Below are 24,275 nucleotides of genomic sequence, written 5' to 3' on the forward strand. Positions count from 1 at the left end.
CAAACCAGCTTCCATCAGATTTAAAAATGTAAACCATGTTCAGTTTGCAGTTAAACTGAGGTGTGTACATTTGAGATGGCCATTGCACATGCATGGATGACAGTGCATGAACAGATGACACCTTAATGATTAAGAGTTCTGGGGTGGGAGGTTAAAGAGAGAGGGAAACCAAACCATCCATTCCTGGATGCCAAGATCCAAGTTTGGAGCAATTTGAAAGCCCTTGCAGAGCTAGTCTGAGGCGTGGGAGTCTTGTTAGAATAAAGTTATAAACTCAAACCAAAAAGCAGGTGGTAGGACCCACTACCCTGCCCCAGCCAACTTAGCCCTCCAAATGTACTTGGCTCTGGCCCTCTGTGTGGGCAAGTACTCTTTGGTGAAAGAACCCCAGCAGAGATTTAAAGTCAAAGAATGTGCCGCAAAGTACAGTGTGGAAATATAAGCTGTTAGATCATTAAAATATGCCCTTCCAAGTTCTTTCCAGAGTTTCCAACTTCCTCCAGCATAGGAACACATTTGGTAAGTTTAAAAATGCTTGATTTACAAACTCTTCAAAGGTCTCATTCTTGTGTTTTTTCATACATCAGTCAGAAATGTTGCACAGGCAGTAAAACTTAGCTTAGTTACCAAGTGGTGAAAATTCCTCAATTATTGATATAAGAACTCAAGAGTGGCTTGTGAGAGCCATGTGGTTGAGCTAGAGCAACCAGCTCAAACCTCTTTGCACACTGAGCTTCTCAGCTAGACAGTGGTGAAGCCTAGCAGAACAGCTTACTCTATGGTATTAACCTGTCCATGCATTAATTGGACTTAAGCATATTGGTTATATGAGGCTGTTTATCCCACAGCATTTTAAGATGCTAATGTGTGCATGGCCTTACAATTCCTTCTGAGTGCTGCTGCCACCTTCTACACATCAGAATACAGATTATTTTTAATATATTCTCACTAAATACTCTGGTGGCACTGTAATAATCTCAAAAATCTCGAGCCATGTCTGGATGCATTTCTAAAAAGGCACTGGGAAAGAGATTCAGCCTACTGAAATAAGCAGAAATTAATGTGGCACATTATATTCAAATTGGATTTGAAAACATGTACTTCTGAGGGCATGAGAGGAAGGGAGTATGACGTACTATCATGGGCAGCCTTCAACTAAGTAATTGTTCTAGTGCAAGGATTAGCACTTGTGCAACAGGACTTTACCCCTCTCCTACCCCTCTAAATGTCGTGTACCCGCTCCCCACAAAGATATTGCAAGCATCCCTGTGGGAAGGCAAATGTTTTCCTGTCAATATATGTTGATCGGTGCCCTAGGATACTTGTCTTTATTTTTTGTTAAATTCCAGTCTAGCCTGTCCTTACTGGAAATTCTTGGCAAGTGATCTCACTTTCAGTCCTGGTGTCTATTTCCACTATGTGAGATTGGAATATTCCTTGCTGGCATCATAGAAGCTGAGCTGGTGGATAAAAAAGGCCAAAACCCAAGAGGACTGCACACAGCTGGATTTCTGATATCCCCCAAAATAATACTCTTTCCATCCTTATGTCACAGAAGGACTGTAGCTGGGGAAAGGCAGTGGCTCAGTTGTATAGTCTTGGTCTTGGATGCAGAAAGCCTCAAGGTCAATTTCCAGCATTTCCATGCAAAGATGGGATTGTCCTCTGCCTGAAACCCGGGAGAACTGCGGCCAGACAGAGTAGACAGAACTGAGCTAAGTGGACCAGTGGCATAGTACCAGGCAGCTTCCTATGTTCCAGAAAGCTTCTTCTGAAAATGAGAGCAGTTTGAAACGCCGCACAAGGGAGGGAAGGATGGGTAGGTGGTCAAAGAAAAACAATCATGACTCCCCCTGAGCCCACACAAATGCATAGTAACAGCTATGGGAGTTGCCAGGGTTAGAGCCATAAAGATCATAAAGCACTCTGTTGCATTAAATAAGGGAAACACGGCTGGTCTGAATTTGTGCTCCAATTTGCACTGCAGCAAAATCAGATAGTACAGTGGTACCTCGGGTTAAATACTTAATTCGTTCCGGAGGTCCGTACTTAACCTGACACTGTTCTTAACCTGAAGCACCACTTTAGCTAATGGGGCTTCCTGCTGCTGCCACGCTGCCGGAGCACGATTTCTGTTCTCATCCTGAAGCAAAGTTCTTAACCTGAAGCACTATTTCTGGGTTAGCGGAGTCTGTAACCTGAAGCGTATGCAACCTGAAGCGTATGTAACCCGAGGTACCACTGTAGTGACATATAACAACACGGTTGCCTGGCTCTGTTGTGTGGAGTGGCCCCTAGAAACAATGGGAATAAGCTTGAACTTTTCTTGGATTTAAGTGAAGAGAAGTGCAGGGCTAAAATGCACGTCTGATGTTGTCAGCAGGCAGCAGGGTGAACTGCCATGGCCCCAAAAGGTGGGTTCTTCTTATGGACTTCCAATTAGTAGGACTGCATTTTGGATGGGATTCATTTTGTTTCGGTGAAAAAATAAAATAAAATAAAATAAAATAATGGGGGGAAATCAGCTTACCAACTGCTGTGCATATGTTCAGTTATGAAATCACTACTCCCTTGTAAGGGAATAGCTCTGAAAACAAAGCAGAAGAAGAAGGCTGTGATTTGATTTCGTAGAGTTGCAGTTTTCCTGTTATTCCTGATCCTCTCTTCTACAGATTGTACTTGTCAGGGACTAGGCAGAGGAGGAATGGTAGAGACTGCCTCCCCAGCCTGACCCTTCCAGAGAAGAAGAAGACAGTTCAGAATTACAACAGGGGTTTGAGGGATGTCACAGCTCAGCGGAAGATGAGGGGGAAAGCTGGGGAATAATGGGAGAGGAGGAGGAGGAGGAGGAGGAGGAGGAGGAGAAGGAAGAAGCAGTATCAGGGGAGTGACAGCTGACGGACTCAGTGTCTTTAGAAAGCATTCCAGAGCCCCCCTCTCCCCGAACATGCCGGGCCTTGAAAGTAGGAGAGCAAAGAGGTCAAAGGCAGAGGGCACTTTTCAGCACCTGTAGTGATGAAGCTATGGTTTTCCCAGTAGTGATGTATGGAAGTGAGAGCTGGACCATAAAGAAGGCTGGTAGCCAAAGAATTGATGCTTTTGAATTATGTTGCTGGAGGAGACTCTTGAGAGTCCCATGGACTTCAAGAAGATCAAACCTATCCATTCTTAAGGAAATCAGCCCTGAGTGCTCACTGGAAGGACAGATCATGAAGCTGAGGCTCCAATATTTTGGCCACCTCATGAGGAGAGAAGACTCCCTGGAAAAGACCCTGATGTTGGGAAAGATGGAGGGCACAAAGAGAAGGGGAGGAACGAGGACGAGATGGTTGGACAGTGATCTTGAAGCTACCAGCATGAGTTTGACCAAACTGTGGGAGGCAGTGGAAGACAGGAGTGCCTGGCGTGCCCTGGTCCATGGGGTCACGAAGAGTCGGACACGACTAAACGACTAAACAACAACAGTGATGACTCATGAGGAAATGGGAGAGACAGAGGGCGTGGAGATTCACTCAGGGCAACGCTATTATTCAGAGAGGCTGCATTCCAAGCCTCTCTCTGTAAATATTGAATAAAAGCAGATGGTAAGGACTTTTCCTTTTATTATCTGTTCCTGGCAACCTGCCGTGGGGGTTGGTTCCTCTGCCACCTGACAGTACTGTACACCCCAATCTCTGAGTGGTGAGAGATTCCACAAAGGCCTATGCCCAACCAGGGTTTGGTTTCCTTGAAATGAAGGCCAACGGAGACTGTGATGTATTTAGAATATCTGGTTTTATTTAACATATATTCAACCTCGGCATAGGATGGAAGCAACAGAGTTAAAAGGGCTTCCATGCAGCACTGGAAAGACAGCCAGGTAGGTGCCTCTGGAGAGAATGGTACAAAGCTGACACCATCACCAAGAAGGCCCTGCCTCTGGAAAACCACCTGTCTTATTTCAGATGGCGAGGGCACCTACAGGAAGCCCTCTGTTGAAGATCTTGTATGGCCGGTGTTAACAAAATTTATGGAAAGGTTGGGGGGTTGCCCCTCCAGTGGACATCATACACCCCACCGACTCCTGCAAATGTCCCCACAAAACACTTCATCATACAGTATTCCCCCCCATCTCTATTCAAAGGGCCTCTGCTGCACATTACCAGATGTAACAATTCACTGATAAATGTATCTATGTACTGGCTCAATGGGAAAACTTTAGGAAAGTCATATAAAAATTGCTCCAGTATCGGATTTGCGCAATTCTAACTTTGTTCTGCTCAGGAAAGAAATGGCTACCAAGGGGGGGGGAGAGTCTGGGATATGGGCAGCTATAATCCCTCAAGCCTGACACCACATAGTCAGCAGCCTCTTGCATGGGAGATAATAGCTGGCATCCAGGCCCTGAGTGCCAGACAGGTAGCTATTCCAGAAACAATAGTAAAACCCAACCTCAGTTGATTAGGATCTTGGTCAAGACAAAGGTGTGTAATTAACTTGACCGGCAGGAGAGGAATGCTCAGGTTTCTGCCAGAAGACCCCTCCCAGATTATGACATAGTTGTGATGTATATATGATGTATGTGTGATGCTTCACTAAGGGTGTTGTGGGTAAAAAGGGAAAGTTATTTAAAAAAGGGAGCCATCCTTTGTTCGGGGCTTCTTCCTGCTTCTTCCATGTGGTGGGTAGAAGTCCTGTTGCGACAGTTCAGGCCTACAGGCTGCTGTTTTGCTCCTATATTCCTGGCTGGAGTCTTTGTTTGGCAACCCAAGTGAGCCCAATGATTTTCCTATAACACCAGACCTATATAGATCCAGGCGATCTTTCAAGCAAGCTGCTCCTAGGCTGTGAAGGTGTGAAAGGTCAGAACCAGGACTTTAAACAGGGCCTGGAGTGAAGCACAGTTTCACTGCAATAACTCACAGAATGAAAGAATATGCACAGATCCCAAGAGGGGCATTTTAACCATGCAGTGAAGGACACTGTGGTTTTTTGTATGTGTGGTTTTTGTTATAGGCTAAAGGTTTCAGAGATATGGATCAAAAAACAAATCAGCAGCCATTTGAGAAAAAACAAAATCTCCTCGCAGCTCTGTAACCAACAATGCCTTCCGCTTGCTTCCATTTCACATTCTGTTTCACTGCATTGCAGCACTGAAACCTTCACAGAAACTCTACAAACGATGGGAGATTTTCAACTGGACTCTGACATTTTTTGCTTCTCTTTGAAAGCTTTTTATACTATGGCTGCCGAGGCTCTTTAAAAGCACCATCCTGTACATGTCTGCTCAAAAGTAAGTCCCACCAGGGCTTGCTTCCAGGTAAATTTTGTATAGACTTGCAGGCTTGCAGTACAGTCCTATGCATGTCTCCTGAGATGTAGGTCCTACTGAGTTTAGTGAGACTTGTTCCCAGAGAAGTGAGTATAGGATTACTGCCTAAAGGGTTTAAAGCTCTTGAATAACACAAAATAGTCTCTCTCTCTCTCTCTCTCTCTCTCTCTCTCTCTCTCACACACACACACACACACACCATAGCTGTCAACTTACAGATTTAAAAATAAGGGACCAGCAGCCTTGAAAATAAGGGATCAGCAGCCAAAATAAGGGATCAACAATTACTTTGATAAAATACATATTTTGTTGCATGCAAATGGCTTTAGATACCTATTAGGTCCATAAATTACCATATAGCATATATTCAACACAAAAAAGCAACAATTTGATGTTGACAAAGGACAGCTGGACATAGAAAGGGCCCCATTACCCTCAGTAGCTTATTTAAGGGACATCATCAATAAGGGACAGCAGCGGGACATGGCGCTGGGATAAGGGACTGTCCCGCCAAATAAGGGACACTTGACAGCTATGACACACACACTTTAACCCCCAACCCCCCCTGAATTTAAGGAGCTCACAGCATGGACTCTGCATTATCTATGTCCCCACAATAGGCAGAGTACCTGTTTCATGCAACGCCATATAAACACATGTACACAGTGTAGTTTATGAGAATTTAAGTATCTATGGAGAACCAACCATTCCATTGCACTCATGGCCAGGCATGCAAGGGAGTTATTGGTACAACAGGAGATTATTGGGCTCATATCCCTTAAAAATACCTGTTTTGGAAAAGCTTCCCCCAACATGAATGCTCCTCTCACAGGCCTTAGATATAAACAAACAAATAAATATCAATGAAATGAAAATTTTAAAAGGTGCAGTCTGCTCAAAACCAGAAGGCTTGCTCCATTGCAAGTGTGTATAGGATTGCAGAAAAAACCATTTACTGTGGAAAAAAACACACAATCGCTATGGCGATTTAATTAACATGGCAGCAAATTGTACTTTCCAGGTTTGCTACTATAAGAAGAAGAAGAAGAAGAAGAGTTTGGATTTGATATCCCGCCTTTCACTCTCCTTCAGGAGTCTCAAAGCGGCTAACAATCTCCTTTCCCTTCCTCCCCCACCACAAACACTCTGTGAGGTGAGTGGGGCTGAGAGACTTCAGAGAAGTGTGACTGGCCCAAGGTCACCCAGCAGCTGCATGTGGAGGAGCGGAGAAGCGAACCCGGTTCCCCAGATTACAAGTCTACTGCTCTTAACCACTACACCACACTGGCTCTCATTAATATCCCTATGGCACAATGGCATCTGGTTCCAAGGCAGTTGCTTTGGATGCTGAGTAGCACTGCTGCAAAAATTACCCTGCTGAACCTCTCCCTGAATTTGGGAATTCTGAATGTCTAGAACACTTTCCCAGAGTGGCATTGACAATGTCGAAACCTGCCGCTCCTCCAGAAAGGCTCTCCCTTAAAGCCTATCATTACATTACAAAGATGTTTTTTTTTAAAAAAAGAACAACCTAAATGACAGGACATTGATCAAAACCAGGAGAGATCTACCCTTGACATGAGATGATTTTTGAAGCCTTTATTTAGCCCTGCTTTTTGAATTTATATTGCCTTGATATTCCTCTCAGATATAAGAAAAGTGATGCTGCTGTCTGTCTGACTACTTAAAATTCTGGGTAACACTCTGTGACTCAGCAAACTGAAAATAATAATATTTTTTGGAGTGGGGAACCCACAAGACCTAAACAGCTGTGAAGATGAGTTTTTACCTAAGTGTGGACTCAGGTTAAGAAAGGGGGTGAGGGAAGCTCTCTGCTTTTTTTTTTTTTTTAAAAGGACAACCAAAATGATCAAGGGGCTGGGATGCTTTTCATATGATGAAAAGATTAAGCTCTGTGCTTTTTAGTTAATAATTGGGACGCGGGTGGCGCTGTGGTCTAAACCACAGAGCCTTAGGGCTTGCCGATCAGAAGGTTGGTGGTTTGAATCCCCGCGACAGGGTGAACTCCCGTTGCTTGGTCCCTGCTCCTGCCAACCTAGCGGTTTGAAAGTACGCCAGTGCAAGTAGATAAATAGGTACCGCTCTGGCAGGAAGGTAAACGGTGTTTCCCTGCACTGCTCTGGTTCACCAGAAGTGGCTTAGTCATGCTGGCCACATGACCCGGAAAAACTGTCTGCAGACAAATGCCAGCTCCCTCGGCCAGTAAAGCGAGATGAGCACCGCAACCCCAGAGTTGTCCACAACTGGACTTAATGGTCAGGGTCTTTACCTTTACCTTTTTAGTTAATATAAATAGTGGGTGAAGGGGTGTAGCAGAGATGAATGAAAAATGCAAATAGAGCTCCTCCCCCACTAGAAGTCCGTTTGCCTCTTCTTCAGTGGGCGGCTTTGAGGACGGGCCCTGGGCCGCCATGTTAACCAGTGAACAGCAGGCTGGATTGTCCTCCTGCCACCCAATCAGCCAATGGCAGCAGGAGTTGGAGGGCCCAATGACAGCACTTGGCTCCGTGCCCAGGGCAAGGATAAATTGCAGGCCTGCCTGGCATTTTGGCCTCTTTTTCGCTGTGCCAGCTCTCCCACCCTCCCTCCCTTAGTTTAGGGTTGTCTTCTGATGGGACAATGTTGCTATGGGCAATGTCGGTCGCCATATTTTGGGGGCCAGGCAGGAATTTTTCCCATCTGGCAAATTGCCTCCGCCATTTGTGTTTTCTCCTACCTCATAGCAATTGACGCAACTCTGTAAGGCAGATAGGCATTGGGTAAGCTTAGATCTTGGTTGGAGGGGAAGTTGTAGCCTCTGCCTGCGCCTCCATGGTTAAGGATATCCTGCTAAAAGGATCCAGGAGGAGTGGCTCCTGTCTGACAGCCAGATGGGGGCTAGGGCCATACCACTCCTCCAACGGGGACTGCTTAGGGGATGTTCCAATTTGACGTAGGTCATAGGGCATGCCTTCTGGTTTGCTTTACCCGTTAGTGGTACTGCTAGCAGGAGGGTACTGCCATAACAATAAAGATGTGGCCTTATTTGATCCCATAAAGCCAACATTGAAGCAACTTGAACTTGGGTTTATCAAATGAAACTGATAGGCAGTAAATTTAGGATAGGTAAACAAAAGTATTTTTTAACACACACTCTCTCAGACATAGTTGCTGTCACGGGATGTGGCTGAGGATACTGGCTTAAGATGACTCTTTTTTAATATATATATGTTTCTGTTTTACATTTTAGAAAATTCACTTAAACAACCTTAAACTATCAATGACCTCCTTTCCTCATTTTCTGTGGTCCATTTTGCACAGCATAAATCCCTGCATATTTTATATAAACTATTTTGTATTCCATTATTTCATCCATCAAAACTTATTTACACTGTTGAATTTATCTTAATGCTGCCCACGTTTTCAAATATACACAATTTCCCTCCATATATTCAACATTTTCCAATCTTCTTTAAATGTATATTCTTCTTGTTCTCTTATTCTATATGTTAGATCCGCACGCTGCACATATTTCATCAGTTTATGCTGCCATTCTTCTTTAGCTGGGACTTCTCTCATTTTCCATTTTTGGGATAATGGCTTAAGATGACTCTCAGAGGGGCTTGACCGCTTCATTGCAACAATCTGCCTTTAATGCCAAATAGAACTTCCATATGCACAGGGAGTTTATCTCAGAATACCAGCAGGGAAAGGTTGCTGTGCTCAGGCCTTGCTCGTGCGAATTTTCCAGAAGCTTCTGGTTGTTGGCTGCTGCTGGAAACTAGGCTAGATGACCGCTTGTTTGCATCCAGCCGAGTTCTTCTCATTCTTCTTAGAGAGAAGGCATGAAGTATGAACCTGAAATCAGGGGAAGGGATTATCAAGCCAATTATCCTGACTCAAATGTGCTTGCACAAGCTTTATGTTCCCTTCATTTGGATTTTGTCCAAAATTCTCAGTGTCAGATGCTGTTGGCTCCAAAGCCTTTATAAGGAACAGGGAAAGACTGTCTTAAACTCTTTTAAGGCTTGAAGATTATCAGCGAGGTTTTCGATTTGCGGTTGGGATGTGGGGATTTTGTGTTGCTTTTGCTACTTATATGTTGCGAGATTACTTGAAAACAACATCTAAGTGAATACTAAATACAAATCTTATACTAATCAGCACATATCTCATGTACTTATATCTCATATGCATACATTAATTAGGTTCCGTATTATAATAAATTACATTTTCAATAAATAAATACACTTGTGCCCCCCATTATAAGTGTGAGCCACTGAGCCCATATTGAAGAGTGCTGATAGTTGCCCCTGAGTTACAGAGGCCCAACTGGCTTCAACTTAAAGCTGGCCATTTAGTGTCACTGGTCCCATAATGTGGAACACTCTTTTATTATTATAAAGAATAAAATTGTTAATTCCAGCAGGGATTCGGTAGGCGTCCTCACCCTTGACTTTCAGTTCTCTCTTGAATGCCTTTTAATGCTTATTATTGATGTTTATTTTTGATTAAAGGTAAAGGTAAAGGGACCCCTGACCATTAGGTCCAGTCGTGGCCGACTCTGGGGTTGCGGTGCTCATCTTGCTTTACTGGCCGAGGGAGCCGACGTACATGCTGGTCATGTGGCCAGCATAACTAAGCCACTTCTGGTGAACCAGAGCAGCGCATGGAAACGCCGTTTACCTTCCCGCTGGAGTGGTACCTATTTATCTACTTGCACTTTGATATGTTTTCGAACTGCTAGGTTGGCAGGAGCATGGACCGAGCAACGGGAGCTCACCCCATCGCGGGGATTCAAACCGCCAACCTTCTGATTGGCAAGTCCTAGGCTCTGTGATTTAACCCACAGCGCCACCCGCATCCCTTATTTTTTATTAGCCAGTCACTTTAATGTTTATCTGGTTTTGTGTTTGTGTAATTTTAAAAATGGTGCTTTATTTATTGATTTCATTTAGAGCCCTACTTTTCTCCATGGAGCTCATTGTGGCTTATCTGGTTCTTCCCCTCTCCAGTTAATCTCCAAAACAACTTTTTGAGGTAGGTTAGGCTGAGAGTGAGTGACTGGAACCCATGGTCAGGAGAGAGTCAGCAATAAATCACACAGAGTGAGTGAAGTTAACTCGTTCTTAGAAGAACCAAGGTCTTCTACTCAGGAGTTCCAGGCCTAATGAGCACAAACTCTTCTCAGTAGATCTTTCCCCTATGGGGCAGTTGTAGAGGTTGAAGGTTCCAACCTTCCTGCAGCTGTCTAATCTTCCTCCTACCCCAGGTTCTTCCCAAGTGTTGGTGTACCTGTCTTTGCTCCTCCCACTTCATACCTCTCTTGGTCCTGGGAGACAAGTAGGGAAGGGAGCTTGTCCAGCAGGAAGGGGAAGACAGACTGGCTTCTTCACCAGCCTGACTCCTGTCTGCCTCTTGGCCTTCCTCCTTTCCTGCTTCAGCTCCTGCCTCTGATTCTAGACTTCTCTCTGCCACAGACTCTCCCAGCTCACATCTACATGAAACCACTGGGTGGGGTTATCCGGAGGTTCGGAGTACGTTGTCAGCAGTATGCTGATGGCACTTGGCTCTGTTTCTCCTTTACATCTGCAGGTGAGGCAGTAGAAGTGCTGGACCAGTGTCTTGCCTTGATAATGGACTGGATGAGAGCCAACAAACTGAAGCTCAATCCAGATAAGATGGGGGCACTGTTAGTGGGTGGTTCCCTAGACCAGATGGCCAGGAGATCACCTGCTCTTGGTGGGGTTACACTTCCCTTGAAGGAGCAGGTTCGTAGCTTGGGGGTCCTCCTGGATCCTTTGCTGTCGCTCGAGGCTCAGGTGGCCTCAGTGGCCCGGAGTGCCTTCCATCAGCTTTGGCTGGTGGCCCAGTTACGCCCCTGTCTGGACAGGGGTAGCCTAACTACTGTTGTCTATGCTCTGGTAACCTCAAGGTTAGATTACTGCAATGTGTTATATGTAGGGCTGCCTCTGAAGATGCTTTGGAAACTTCAGCTAGTGCAGAATATAGGGAGGCATAGAAATTCAATGAGAAGAAGAAGAAGAAGAAGAAGAAGAAGAAGAAGAAGCAGCAGCAGCAGCAGCAGCAGCAGCAGCTTAGTTATCCCATCAGCTTCCAACAACTCATTTCCCCAGTCTTTTCCCCCTGACCACTCATTGTCATCCCATCATCAATCCCCAGTCTCTGAGCCTACTTCCCTTGGGAGATCCCCAGCAGGTGTCTCCCACCATTCCTCTGGGTCCAGCCAGTCCTGGATAGCTTCATAGTTGAGTCGGGACTCCAACCCTGGTCCTAGGTCATTGTTCTAACCACTGCAGCACCCTGGGTTTCTTGCACAAAACCCATCTCCCATTGCTTCATAGAAACCTGACAGTGCAATTCTATACAGGTCTACTTGGAAGTAAGCCCAGCTCGGTTAAACGGAGCTTACTTCTCAGCAAGTTCCTTTTTGGATAGCAACCCCAAAGAACTGTCGTCTCTGCACAGCATTGCACAGAAGCCTTTCTAGGTTTGAATGCTGCTTAGCTGATTAGCCTGCTTGAAGGAATTTCTTCCCTCCCTCCCTCCCTCCCTCGACTTCTCCAGAAATAACTTGAGCACTTATATAATAATGGTAGGTCCAAAGCATGCAATTTCCCATGCATTCCTCATGAGCGATTTGTTCACATGTCACATTTTTACTCCACCATCACTTTACAACCTTATTAAGTGTGGCTTTATTATTGTTATGTAATGATGAAATATCTATAATAAACATGGCAGTGCTTTGCCTGTCCCCTCCTTCAGCATCGCTTGATGTAGGCAGCCTGGGGCGCCTGCATTGATGTATCAGCTCTTCCCACCAGAAGAAGTCTAAGATATGAGCTTCTTTCTTTCTTTACCTCACTTGAGTTCGCTGCATGTTTCCCTCATCGTTTAGCAAGGATTCTAGGTCAGTGCTTTTTGAACTGTGATGCAGGATTCACAAGTAAGAAGACTGAGGGTGATGGACCGGCTCCCCCCCCCCCCGCAATTTTGGGCTGCAGGGAAATGTTGGATGCCATCTAAGGTGGGTTCAGCTGAGGCAAGGAGTCAGTGAGACTCACAATGAACTGAAAAGCCCCCTTTCAGCCAATATTCTCCATCCAGTTGGTAACTGAATAGAGCTCCCTCTGTGATTTAGAACCTTGATCAGTGCTATAGCATGCCTTCCATCTTGGATAGCCAATCTTTTTTATGCTCATCTCCTTGGTCCACAGTTTGTGTTTTTAAATTGGCAATTCAAGAGTGTATTCTCAGGATTTCTTGACACCTGAGGCAGAGCTAAAAGGTAAAGGTAAAGGTCCCCTGACTGTTAGGTCCAGTCACGGATGACTCTGGGGTTGTGGCGCTCATCTCGCTTTACTGGCCTAGGGAGCCAGCGTTTGTCCGCAGACAGTTTTTCCGGGTCATGTGGCCAGCATGACTAAGCCGCTTCTGGCGAAACCAGAGCAGCACACGGAAACGTTGTTTACCTTCCCGCCGGAGCGGTACCTATTTATCTACTTGCACTTTGATGTGTTTTCAAACTGCTAGGTTGGCAGGAGCAGGGACTGAGCAACGGGAGCTCACCCCGTCGCGGGGATTCGAACCGCCGACCTTCTGATCGGCAAGTCCTAGGCTCAGTGGTTAAGACCACAGCACCACCCGCATCGAGGCAGAGCTAATTTGTGTTAAATGATCCTAAGTAGGCATTCATTCATTTATTTTGGTTCAAGAACAGGAGAAAGTCCTTGTTGGCTAAGACTGTAAAATCCCACCAAATCACATAGCTGAAAAGGGAGCTTGAAGATCACCCATTCTGACTCCTCTGCTCAATGCAGCATGCAGCTGAAATTGCCAGTGATCCACCAATGGGATCACTGGGATTCATCCAGAGGCGCCAACTTCTCAAGATGATTTGGGGGGGCTCAACGCGACATCCTGACGTCATGCACACGGCATCACCAGGGGGTGGAGCTAAATACCCTCTGAACATTGAGGGAGACTGCCCCCTCCCAAAAAATTGGGCCCCCCTAAAAAAATGGGAGGGAGTTTCTCAGTCCCTAGGAGCTGGCACCTATGGATTTATCTGATACCCACCTATGCCCTAGACCAGCGTTTTCCAAACTTGGGTCTCCAGCTATTTTCAGACAACAGTTCCCATCATCCCTGACCACTGGTAATGTCAGCTAGGGTTGATGGGAGTTGTAGTCGAAAAATAGCTGGAGACCCAAGTTTGGGAAACACTTCCCTAAACAGAGGAAGTCCAGACCCCGCCCCCATTTTAATAGCAAACAAACCATTCAGGGATTCCTCAGAAGACCTGTCATTACTCTCAGGTGTCTATACAACACACTCACAACTTGAAATGGACATTGTCCTTTAAGGAATGGTCAGGGAGCCCCTATCCCTCTGAGACCAGGTGAAAGAAGGTTTAAATATTCCATGGAGATGTACAGATTTCCTAAGAAAGCTGACTGCACATAAAGAAGGGCCTGGCAACGCTAATAAGATCTGACTCTAGACACCAGATAAACCACACCGGTCTGCAGAATGTGATTCCATAACAAAATACGTATACACTCATCAATGCCACCTCAGCACAGAAACACACGAGCTCCCTGGACATTTTGCTATAATGGAATCGACTGTATACAGCTCATGACATGTTCAGTAAAATGTATTCATTACAGCATGTTTCTCATTGTGGATGTGTGAAGAGGTTGCTGGAGGTCCTTTAGGAAAACAGTCCCCGCTTCACAACTCTCCTTTCTAAAAATGACAACACCCCCCACCCCCGCAACACTCAGATTTAATTTTTAGTGAAAGGGAAGATGTTTTTAAAAATCCCCTGTTATATCACCCGAATTTCCGGGCCAGCTTAAGAGAGAGAGAGAGAGAGAGAGAGAGAGAGAGAGAGAGAGAGAGAGAAAACGCAACTGGTGAACCAGCAGCGTAGCGTGAGTTGTCAGCACCCGGGGCAAGGCAAGTAATTTGCGCCCCCCCAACCCCTAACCTGCCGATCTGAGGCGAGTTGCCGCTGGCGCTGCCGCCCAAACCACGCCGCTTGCCTGGAGGAGGAGGGGGGCAGAGAGGCGAGTAAAATGCAACATGGCCCGGCAGCTGCAGCAGCAGCAGCGGAGGTGGGGCTGTGAGGAGGGGCTGCCTGGCGCGTCCTCCGCGGCCCTGACGCGCGGGGCTGAGAGCCGCTGCCTGCTGGACGCCTTCATCCCCGACGCGCGCACTGCGCCGGAGGCTCTTCGGCGACTCCGGAGGAAGCGAGCGCCCCCCCGATGTTGCGCCCGGTGCGGCCGGCCCCCCTGGCACCCCCACGCTACGCCACTGTGGTGAACTAAAATTTCTAACTTTAATATGACTATATTATCTGAAGAAATGTGCATGCACACGAAAGCTCATACCAAGAACTAACTTAGTTGGTCTTTAAGGTGCTACTGGAAGGAATTTTTTTATTTTGACTATGGCAGACCAACACGGCTACCTATCTGTAACTTTAATATGACTGTAATTGTGAAGAATTATGTATTATTGAAAGCGGAAGAATGACACATCAAGTTTCAGGAGATGTGATAAATATTATCAGAGGAATGGATGAATGAGTCTTAATGTGAAAACCTCTGCATATTTACCCAGAAGTAAGTTTCGCTGTGTTCAGTCGGGCTTACTTCCATTTAAATAGGTTTGTTTTTTAAATTTATATATTTATTTCATTTCTATCCCACTTTTTTCTCCAGGCAGTTCAATGTGGCATACATGGTTCTCCTCCTCCTCATATAATCCCACAAGGTGGGTTAGGCTATGGGTAGGCAAACTAAGGCCTGGGGGGCCAGATCTGGCCCGATCGCCTTCTAAATCTGGCCTGCGGGTGGTCCAGGAATCAGCATGTTTTTACATGAGTAGAATGTGTGCTTTTATTTAAAATGCATCTCTGGGTTATTTGTGGGGCATAGGAATTCATTCATTTTTCCCCTTCAAAATATAGTCTGGCTCCCGACAAGGCCTGAGGGACAGTGGACCGGCCCCCTGCTGAAAATGTTTGCTGACCCCTGGGTTAGGCTGAAAGGCAGTGAATGACCTAAGGTCACCCATCGAGCTTCATGGCTAAATTGGGATTCGAACCCATGTGCACCCAATGTGTGAGCCAAAATTCCACCTGCATCTGTAATCAATAAAGTTGTGGCCATTTGGAACCCAGATCATTGTCTGCTTGATTCCATTTTATAACACCTCACTACCTTAAATAGAATAGAAATTCATTCATGTATGTGACTACAGCGGCAAGAATGTTACTTGCCCCAAAATGGAAAGAAGTAGAAATCCCAGCAAAGGAAGAATGGATACAAAAACTTACGGAGTATGCAGAAATGGTGAAACTTTCCAGAAGAATAAGAAATCAAGATAACAATTTTTTAAAACAAAAGAATGGAAATGGTTTATGGAATATTTACAGATAAGAACAGTGGCAGGATTATTGTAATAACCTGCAGTTTCATAAAAGTATATATTTAAAGAAGATGAATAAATGAGCAAATTAAGTTAATTTGGATATGCAGAAGATATTAAAAACCAATTTAAGGAACCACAGAAAGATGGGGAAGGAAGTCAAGTTTTGAAATGTCAAAATGATTGTGAAATTAATGAAATGTCTAAAATTAGTAAAATGTATAAACTTTTAAAGTATAAATAAATAAATAAATAAATAAATAAATAATACACACACACACACACACACACACACGCCTTACTTTAGTCACTGTCAGGGGAGTGTGGAGCTGTGACTGCAACTGCAACCATGCAACCTACTTCATAACAATGCAAAATTGTAACTCTATGTGGTAGCCTGTACAAAATGATTATGCAACCACACTGTTCCTGGATAATGCTATTTCAGACTGGAAACAGGCAACAGCCAATCTGAAAGCTTTCTCATACTACCAAAAAATATATATGAAAATCATGCAGGTGACAAAACTATTATATGCACAAAGATGGAAAGACTCATCATTACCAGCAATGGAAGAATGGTTGTTAAAATTAGCTGAGATTGCAAAAATGACATGTTTAATCAGAGAAAGTCATTGTTAATGTTTACTAAAAAGTGGAAACCTCTCATAGACTTTTTGTGTGAAAAAGAAAGCGAAATAATGACATTTGGATTTGGAGTCTTATATTGGAGTGGATGAAGTGAGTATTGATTATATAGAGCGGACAAATGAAGAATTTGAAATCTTTTCTTTTTTCTACATTTTTTTCTATTTCTTTGTATCTCTCTCTCTTTTTCTCTTTTGCTATTTTTCTAAATCTTATTTAGACTAATGTTGGATAAAAAAGATATTTGATATTAAGTTTTGTATTTTTCTTTATAAACTCTGATAAAATTTTTTTTTTTAAAAAAAAATCCTGCACATAAACAATCATAATAATTTATGACAGGTTTTTTTTAAAAAAGACCACCCACCTTTCATTACGCCCCCCTCGTGCCAATCCTGACCGCATCACACTTGCCCGGCCAATCAGGGCTGGGGGGTCGTGGTTGCGGGTGTCTTAAACCATGGCATGGCTGGGGGCTTCCCTCTCTCACCTAGGGCTCTCCCTTCTGGTGGTTTACCCTTAGTTAGACTCCCTGAAGAAGGGCAGGAGTCAAGATATAGCCTGGTTTCACCCAATGCCTAAGCCAAACCGCTCACATCTGTAAAAAATATCTCCCCCCCACCATCGTTCTACCCAGACACTGAGGTCCAGCACCGAGGGCCTTCTGGTGGTTCCCTCACTGCGAGAAGCCAAGTTACAGGGAACCAGACAGAGGGCCTTCTTGGTAGTGGCGCCTTCCCTGTGGAACACCCTCCCACCAGATGTCAAAGAGAACAACAACTACCAGGCTTTTAGAAGACATCTGAAGGCAGCCCTGTTTCGGGAAGCTTTTAATGTTTGATGTATTATAGTATTTTAATATTCTTTTGGAAGCCGCCCAGAGTGGCTGGGGAAGCCCAGCCAGATGGGCGGGGTGTAAATAATAAATTATTATTATTATTATTATTATAACCAATAAAGTTGTGGCCTGTTTTAGCCCATAATCCTAAATACTCGTGTTTGTGTGTTTATTGATCAATGGGGAACTGCAGGCCATGGGGCCTTGGTACGCAGGTTAGTCTGTGTGTACTCAACATTTTAATGGAGATTGTCTTCTAAAAGTCTGGTAGTTGTTCTTCTCTTTGACATCAGGCATTGTGGCCTTGATGCGCAATGATGGTGGGATGAAAGCTACTTCAGTCCTGGTGGAACTTCATTTCTCAGCAGGATCAAAAGGTTGTAAGACCTGCTTAGCCTGACATTTGGAGCCTTCTTATTTTGCACTCAATTAGTATGCAGAAATGATGAGCGTGTGCAGGCAAAAGCATTCTGTGTGTATTAATAGACCATAGACCATTTTGGAATGGCAGGTTCTGTCAAGCTTACCTGCCTAACAATTGCTTGTCTCTATCCCTCTGGCTTCATCCTATTTCTATTGGGATCCTTGCCATGCAATGCACCAGTTTTGTTGCTTATTTGGTAATTATAGCTTCTTCTCTCGTGTGTGTCTGTGTTCTCCTTCATGGCACAGAGTATAGATCTGCAATAGAAAGAAATTCTCCCACACAGGAGCAACTCCCCCACACTGGAAAAACAAAGTCAGACTCGCTGCTAAAGTGCTATGTGCATCTGGGATTTTTTTTCCAATGTGCATAACCCTTTGCACAGGTATGACACATTGCAATAAAAATGCCATGCTCATGCTTTGAATAACTCCGGTTTTGTGACCCAAATGTTTTTGCATTTCATCTAATCAGCCACAGATAGGCATATGATCTCTGAGTCACTGGGTTCAGATCCACAAAACAGATAAAAAACAAAGCAGTTGGATGTAATGACAGTGGGATGGTCTCTGCAGAACTCATTTTAACTTGTTCTTGTTCTTGTTTAGTTGTTTAGTCGTGTCTGACTCTTTGTGACCCCATGGACCAGAGCACACCAGGCACTTCTGTCTTCCACTGCCTCCCGCAGTTTGGTCAAACTTAACATAAAGTCCCCTTTCACTTTTTTGCAAGGATAAAGATTTCTCTGCAGCCTCCTGCATGAAGGAATTGAAATAATTTAATTTCACCCTTGTTATGTACTGAGTTGAATAGGATCCAAAATGCAGCTGTCTGATTGGACCTAGAACAATAGGATTCAGAATGCAGCAGTCTGATTGGTCCTAGAACAATAGGATCCAGAATGTGGTCGTCTGATTGGCCCACAGGAGCCACCCAATCCAACTCCAGGTGGAAGTGAAGCCGCAATCTGATTGGCCTACAGGAGAATGCCAGAATTAGCCAATCACGTGGCTCCCATTGTGTAAATAATGTATATAAAGCAGACATTTTGGGGGAACTTGCATTCCTCACTACTATGAGCTGAATAAAGAGCATGAAATCCACACCCAACTCCGAGTATATTTCACCGCTCAATTCCCCTGTCCCAAAGCAGTGGATTTTCATGGCAAAACGATCCACAGCTTCTAATATTAGTTATGGTTGCATTTCCATTCTTTCATTCCCTGCCCCGACCCACCCCCAATCAGGAAACTTTCACACATGAAAGCAGGCCAATGCACCAGAGTGTTTAAGCTTTAAAATACAGTGGTACCTCGAGTGAAGTACTTAATTCGTTCTGGAGGTCCGTTCTTAACCTGAAACTGTTCTTAACCTGAAGCACCACTTCAGCTAATGGGGCCTCCTGCTGCTGCCGCGCTGCCGGAGCACGATTTCTGTTCTCATTTTGAAGCAAAGTTCTTAACCTGAAGCACTATTTCTGGGTTAGCAGAGTCTGTAACCTGAAGCGTATGTAACCTGAGGTACCACTGTGTATAGAAACGTGTATCCACTCCCACTTGCACTGCAATGTGTGTTTTGCAGTCATAACCAAAGTCTTGATGGACCATGGTCTATTTCTCTCCAGCTCAGAGATCCCATACATGACATTTTCATGAACACACACAGAGTCAGAAACAAAAACAAAACTATGTTAGGTACAAAAATAGTGTGTGAAATATTACAAACCCTAGTGGAACATCATCTACAGTGCTTTCCTTGAAGCAAAGGACTCTCACAACCCAGTTTTCCTGTTTTCTGTCACAAGTCCCTCAGCACTGTCAGGATTGGGATTGGGAAGAAGAAACAAGGAGGTGGCTGAACTGCGCTGGAAGAGGGTCTTCCATCTCCACTCCAACTTCAGTTGATTTTGGAAGGGGGATCAGGGATGTTGGTTCTTCCCTCAAAACTTTCTGTGAATGCAGTAGGCTTTGATCAATGAAGTGGGGTGGGGTGGGGGCTAAACAGGAAGTGACTGAGCAGGTGAAGGTACATTTTTTCACCTTTGGTGGACGTGCCCAAAGATTAAGGCTTTCTGGGAAATGATATATAATGAACTGAAAAAGGTATTTAAATATACCTTTCTGAAAAAACCAGAGGCCTTTCTCTTGGGCATTGTCGGCCAATCGGTGTTAAAGAAGGATAGAACTTTCTTTATGTATGCAACGACAGCAGCAAGAATACTTATTGCAAAGTACTGGAAGATGCAAGACTTGCCCACTTTGGAAGAATGGCAGATGAAACTGATTGACTGTGTGGGACTGGCAGAAATGACTGGCAGAATCCGTGACCAGGGAGAAGAGTCGGCAGAAGAAGACTGGAGAAAATTTAAGGACTATCTACAGAAATACTGTAAAATCGAGGAATGTTGAATGATGTTGGATTGAAATTAAGTGGTTCCTAGCTGTGATGGTAAAAGGAATTTGATAAAAGGGCTTTTCTTTATTTAAAGTTATAATAATCTAAGAAGTTGGAGAGAAAATAAGGTGTTTTCTTTTTCTTTTCTTTTTAAGCTGTAATGCTTCTAGATAAGGATTTGCTGTATAAATAATTTGAATTGCATATACAAGAAGGAGAGGTATGAGGAGGTCAGGGAAATAGGTTATAGAAAATAAGTTGTGAAATTTATGTGTTTTTGTTTTTTATGTTTGCTTTTTCCTTTTTTGTTTGTAAAAAATTGGAAACTCTAATAAATATATTTTTTTTAAAAAGGAAGTGGCTGAGCAGGATGTTGAATCAGAGGGTGAGGTCATCTCACTTCAAACCAGGCACTGCCTTGGTAGGTTTGAGCAGGTGCATCTGCCACTACAGAGCGTTTTCTTGAAGTCTCGCTATTCTCAAGGCAAGGGAGCCTTGCGAGAGATCATGCAATGCCTCCTCTTTAGAAGCTTGGTGGAAGGGGTTGGGAAAACTCGTTCATACACCTTTGTCACTTCCTTCCGGTTCTGACCTTTTTGCCCTGCTCCTGAACTCCTGAATCGTGACTCCTGGGTGCAGTGCCGGCCCACCCGTGAGGCAAGGTGAGGTGGCTGCCTCAGGTGGCTGGATCCACAGGGGCAGTGGATCCTGATGTAGATCTTTACCCCCCCTCCCTTTGTTCCTCATGTCAATCTTTACTCCCAGCTTTTTCCCTGGTGGGGAAGGGGAGTCATTTTGTGGCTCGCCTCAGGTGCCAGAATTTCTTGCGCTGGCCCTGCCTGAGAACTGTATCTGCTGCTGAATATGTACCATGACTTGCCTGAATGAAGACCTGTTCCTTACTTCCAAGTAAGGGCTTCTGTGTGTGTTTGGGCAGAAGCCAGGATCATTTCTCAAGGATAGAGTGTTGATCAACCATTTCATTCTGAATCACTCTAATGCAGGCAGGCAGGCAGGGAGGCAGGCTATGTGGTTATTTATTATATACTTCCTTTCATCTTGACAGGCAGTTCCGGTAACCCAGTGTGACAGTCCCTCTTTTCCCCTCAGTATTTTAGCTTTCCCTTGAGAATCTTTGATTAGCCGGCACTTCCCTGTTCCCAGCTACCTTTTTCATCCCTGACCTCGGTTGAGAAAGCTTGAGTGCAGTGAGCCAAGCCACAATTAGGTTGTGCTTACGTTCCTTTCTTTGTCCTGAAGTAAATACATCCCATATTCCCCTCTGCATTCGCTCGCTATCATCTCCTTTGTGCTGCTATGTTTCCTCCTCTCAAGAATGAGTAATATACTCACTCAGGCTTTGAAATCTTTTGTGAGATCTGACCCCGCACCTTCACATTGAGGAGCATGAATGCCCCACATCCAGTTTTGAGTAATGATGACAATAGAAAAGGGGTATCAACAAACTAAAATGCGTCCAGAGGAGGATGGCAAAAACAGTGAGGACCTCAGAGACCAGGTCTTAGGAGGAAAAATGGGAGAAGTCGGGTATGTTTAGTCTGAAGAAGAAATTATTATAGCCTTCTTCAAATATCTCCTGGGCTATCACATAGATGATGGAGCCAGTTTGTTTTTTGTTGCTCCAGGGCAGGGATTGTCAACCTGGTACCCAAGAAGGCCTTCTCTGGTCTTCTGAATACCATTTGCTGATAACCAATGGAAAGGAGACTGCTCTTGTGTTCAGGTCTCGTCTGCTAGCCATTGTGAGGACAGAGACTTGATGGACCATTGACCTAATCTAGCACCTTATGTTCTTGTGTTCTCATTCAAAGGTAACCAAAGCCTAGAGTAAGCAATGGAAACATCTGAAATCACTGGGTTCAGATAATTTAACAATACATTCCTTTGATTAAACATCAAACCTGTTATTCTGAAATGGTTCAGATTTATTTATTTTTAACCTTAGGGAATCAGTTCCAATTCTGGTTCTTGGCAATTCAGAGATTTACAGTTCAGCTTTTACTGAAGGAAGAAGAAGAAGAAGAAGAAGAAGAAGAAGAAGAAGAAGAAGAAGAAGAAGAAGAAGAAGCAGCAGCAGCAGCAGCAGCAGCAGCAGCAGCAGCGGCAATTCAGTCCTATCTGGGTCTACTCAGAAGTAAGCCCTGTTCAGTTTAATGGAACTTCACACTGGATTGTAGACTAAATTGCCATGAGCTTTCAAGCTCTGGTTCGCTTTTATTTTCATTTGGATTAACTCCCCACCCCCATGGCATCTCATATCTGGAACTGAAGCAAACAGTCTCCCAACAAGCTAGATCCAGCCACCATTTATTTCTTTTAGGTCAGTGATGGGCAATCAGTGGCTGTAAAGGTGGTGTTCCCTCTTCGCAGTAAAACTCCAGCACACGCAGTGTAATATTTACAGTCTTTATTACATATATACAAAGAACAGCTGCAGTTCAAAACCATGCGTCCGAAACTGTCAAGTCAGATTCGGAGAGTGGCTTCCTTCGATTTCAGTGCCAACAAAGTAGGTGTGGAAATCTCGCGATATGTCTTTGCTCTTTACGTTTCATTTCCCTCCTTGCCTGTGCTGGTGTGAAAGCCCCCTACCAGCTCTGGTGGGTTGTAGGATTCTACACCATCCCTGACCCCTTGCTCCTCCTGACTATGGCCCACTCCCTGCTCTGCTTCATGTGTCAGTTCCCTGTCTTCCTCTTCTGCCAGTTCCTGCTCAGAACCCTCCCCTGCTACTGACGAAACTGTGCATTCTGGCTCTTCCCTGACATCGGCCCTCCATATTGTTGCACAGCACCCAACCTCCTAGTGGTGTGGGATACCAAGAGTTACTGTCTTGCTAACCCAGGGTCCATGCTTCCTTTTGGAAATGAGGTACAGCAGAGACTGTGGTGTCTTTATGATATATGGTTTATTTACATATATGTGCAACGGAGGGGTTCACAGCATTAACACTCCAAGTGTCTTGCTTCTCCCACAACCGCAGCCGTGGATACTACAGACACCAACCATGGCTCTGTCTCTCTTCAACTTGCCGCATTTAACAGACTGCAACCTCTCTCGTCTAGGTCACATCAGCGTCACTGCTATCCTAAACTCAGTCTTAAAAATCTGGCATTGTCTTCTGACTAACTCTCTGTTGAAGGAGGAACTCACACCCATCTGCTATCTGGCACAGAGTATTTGTTTTGTTAATGGCCTAGTACTGTACTTTCCTTTCATTCTCTGTAATGGTTGTTATCCCAGGTGATTTCTTGAACTGAGGAAGCTGGCCTGTCTTATATTTTAACACTCACCAAATCTGCCACCCATGTTAAGACTCCAGGTATTTATTTGATTCTAACCTCTACCAGATCCAGGAGTCTAGCACCCTTGAACCTATAAAATATGATGCTTGACTCCCACCAATCTCCAGCTAGTATGGCCAATGGTCAGTGGTGATGGGAGTTGTAGTCTAACAGCATCTGGTGGTCCACTAGTATTTTATGTCATTGACAAACTCCTGCATAACTTATAACTCCTTCCTTCCTTCCTTCCTTCCTTCCTTCCTTCCTTCCTCTCTCCCTATAGCCTAAGGCTTTTCATATTCTTCACTAGATATGAAGAGCTTTGAATGCTTGACCTCAAAAAGACTGGAGCAGTCTTAAGGGGCCAGAAACAGATGCCACCCATTCAGTGTAAATAATTCCCCCCCCTTCTATATGAGGCCACGTGAACAGAAATGAAATAAGCACAGTTTGTCAGCCTATCATACCATAATAAAATATTTATTTACCAAAAATAGGCTAGCAAGAAGGGTGTGTGGTTAGAAACATTTGGCCTGAGAGGTACTGTTAAAAAAGTGGGGCTACCTTTCTGGAAGGGTTGGTTCGTTAACATAAATAAAGCAGATGCCAAGGACTGGGTTTGAATGCAAATCTCCAGGCCAGAATTTTCACCTGAGGGATGCTCAAAATATCACAATGAGAATTTTCCTGCCGGGTAGAGAAACAGCCCTGGCAAGACTGATGGAGAAGAGACAGTATGCAGAGCAATGCGGCACTGAAAGGGAAGCAGGAGAGGAGGAGAGCTAAAAATAAAAGCCAAGATGTGTGATTGCCACAAAAGCTTCTCTCACTTTGCTGATTGTGTGTGTGTGCGTGGAGGTGAAAGATTCAGAATTGTTGCTCTGTGCATAC

This window comes from Podarcis vaucheri (genome assembly GCF_965113315.1).
Source record: "Podarcis vaucheri genome assembly, chromosome: 3".
Lineage (NCBI taxonomy): Eukaryota > Metazoa > Chordata > Lepidosauria > Squamata > Lacertidae > Podarcis > Podarcis vaucheri.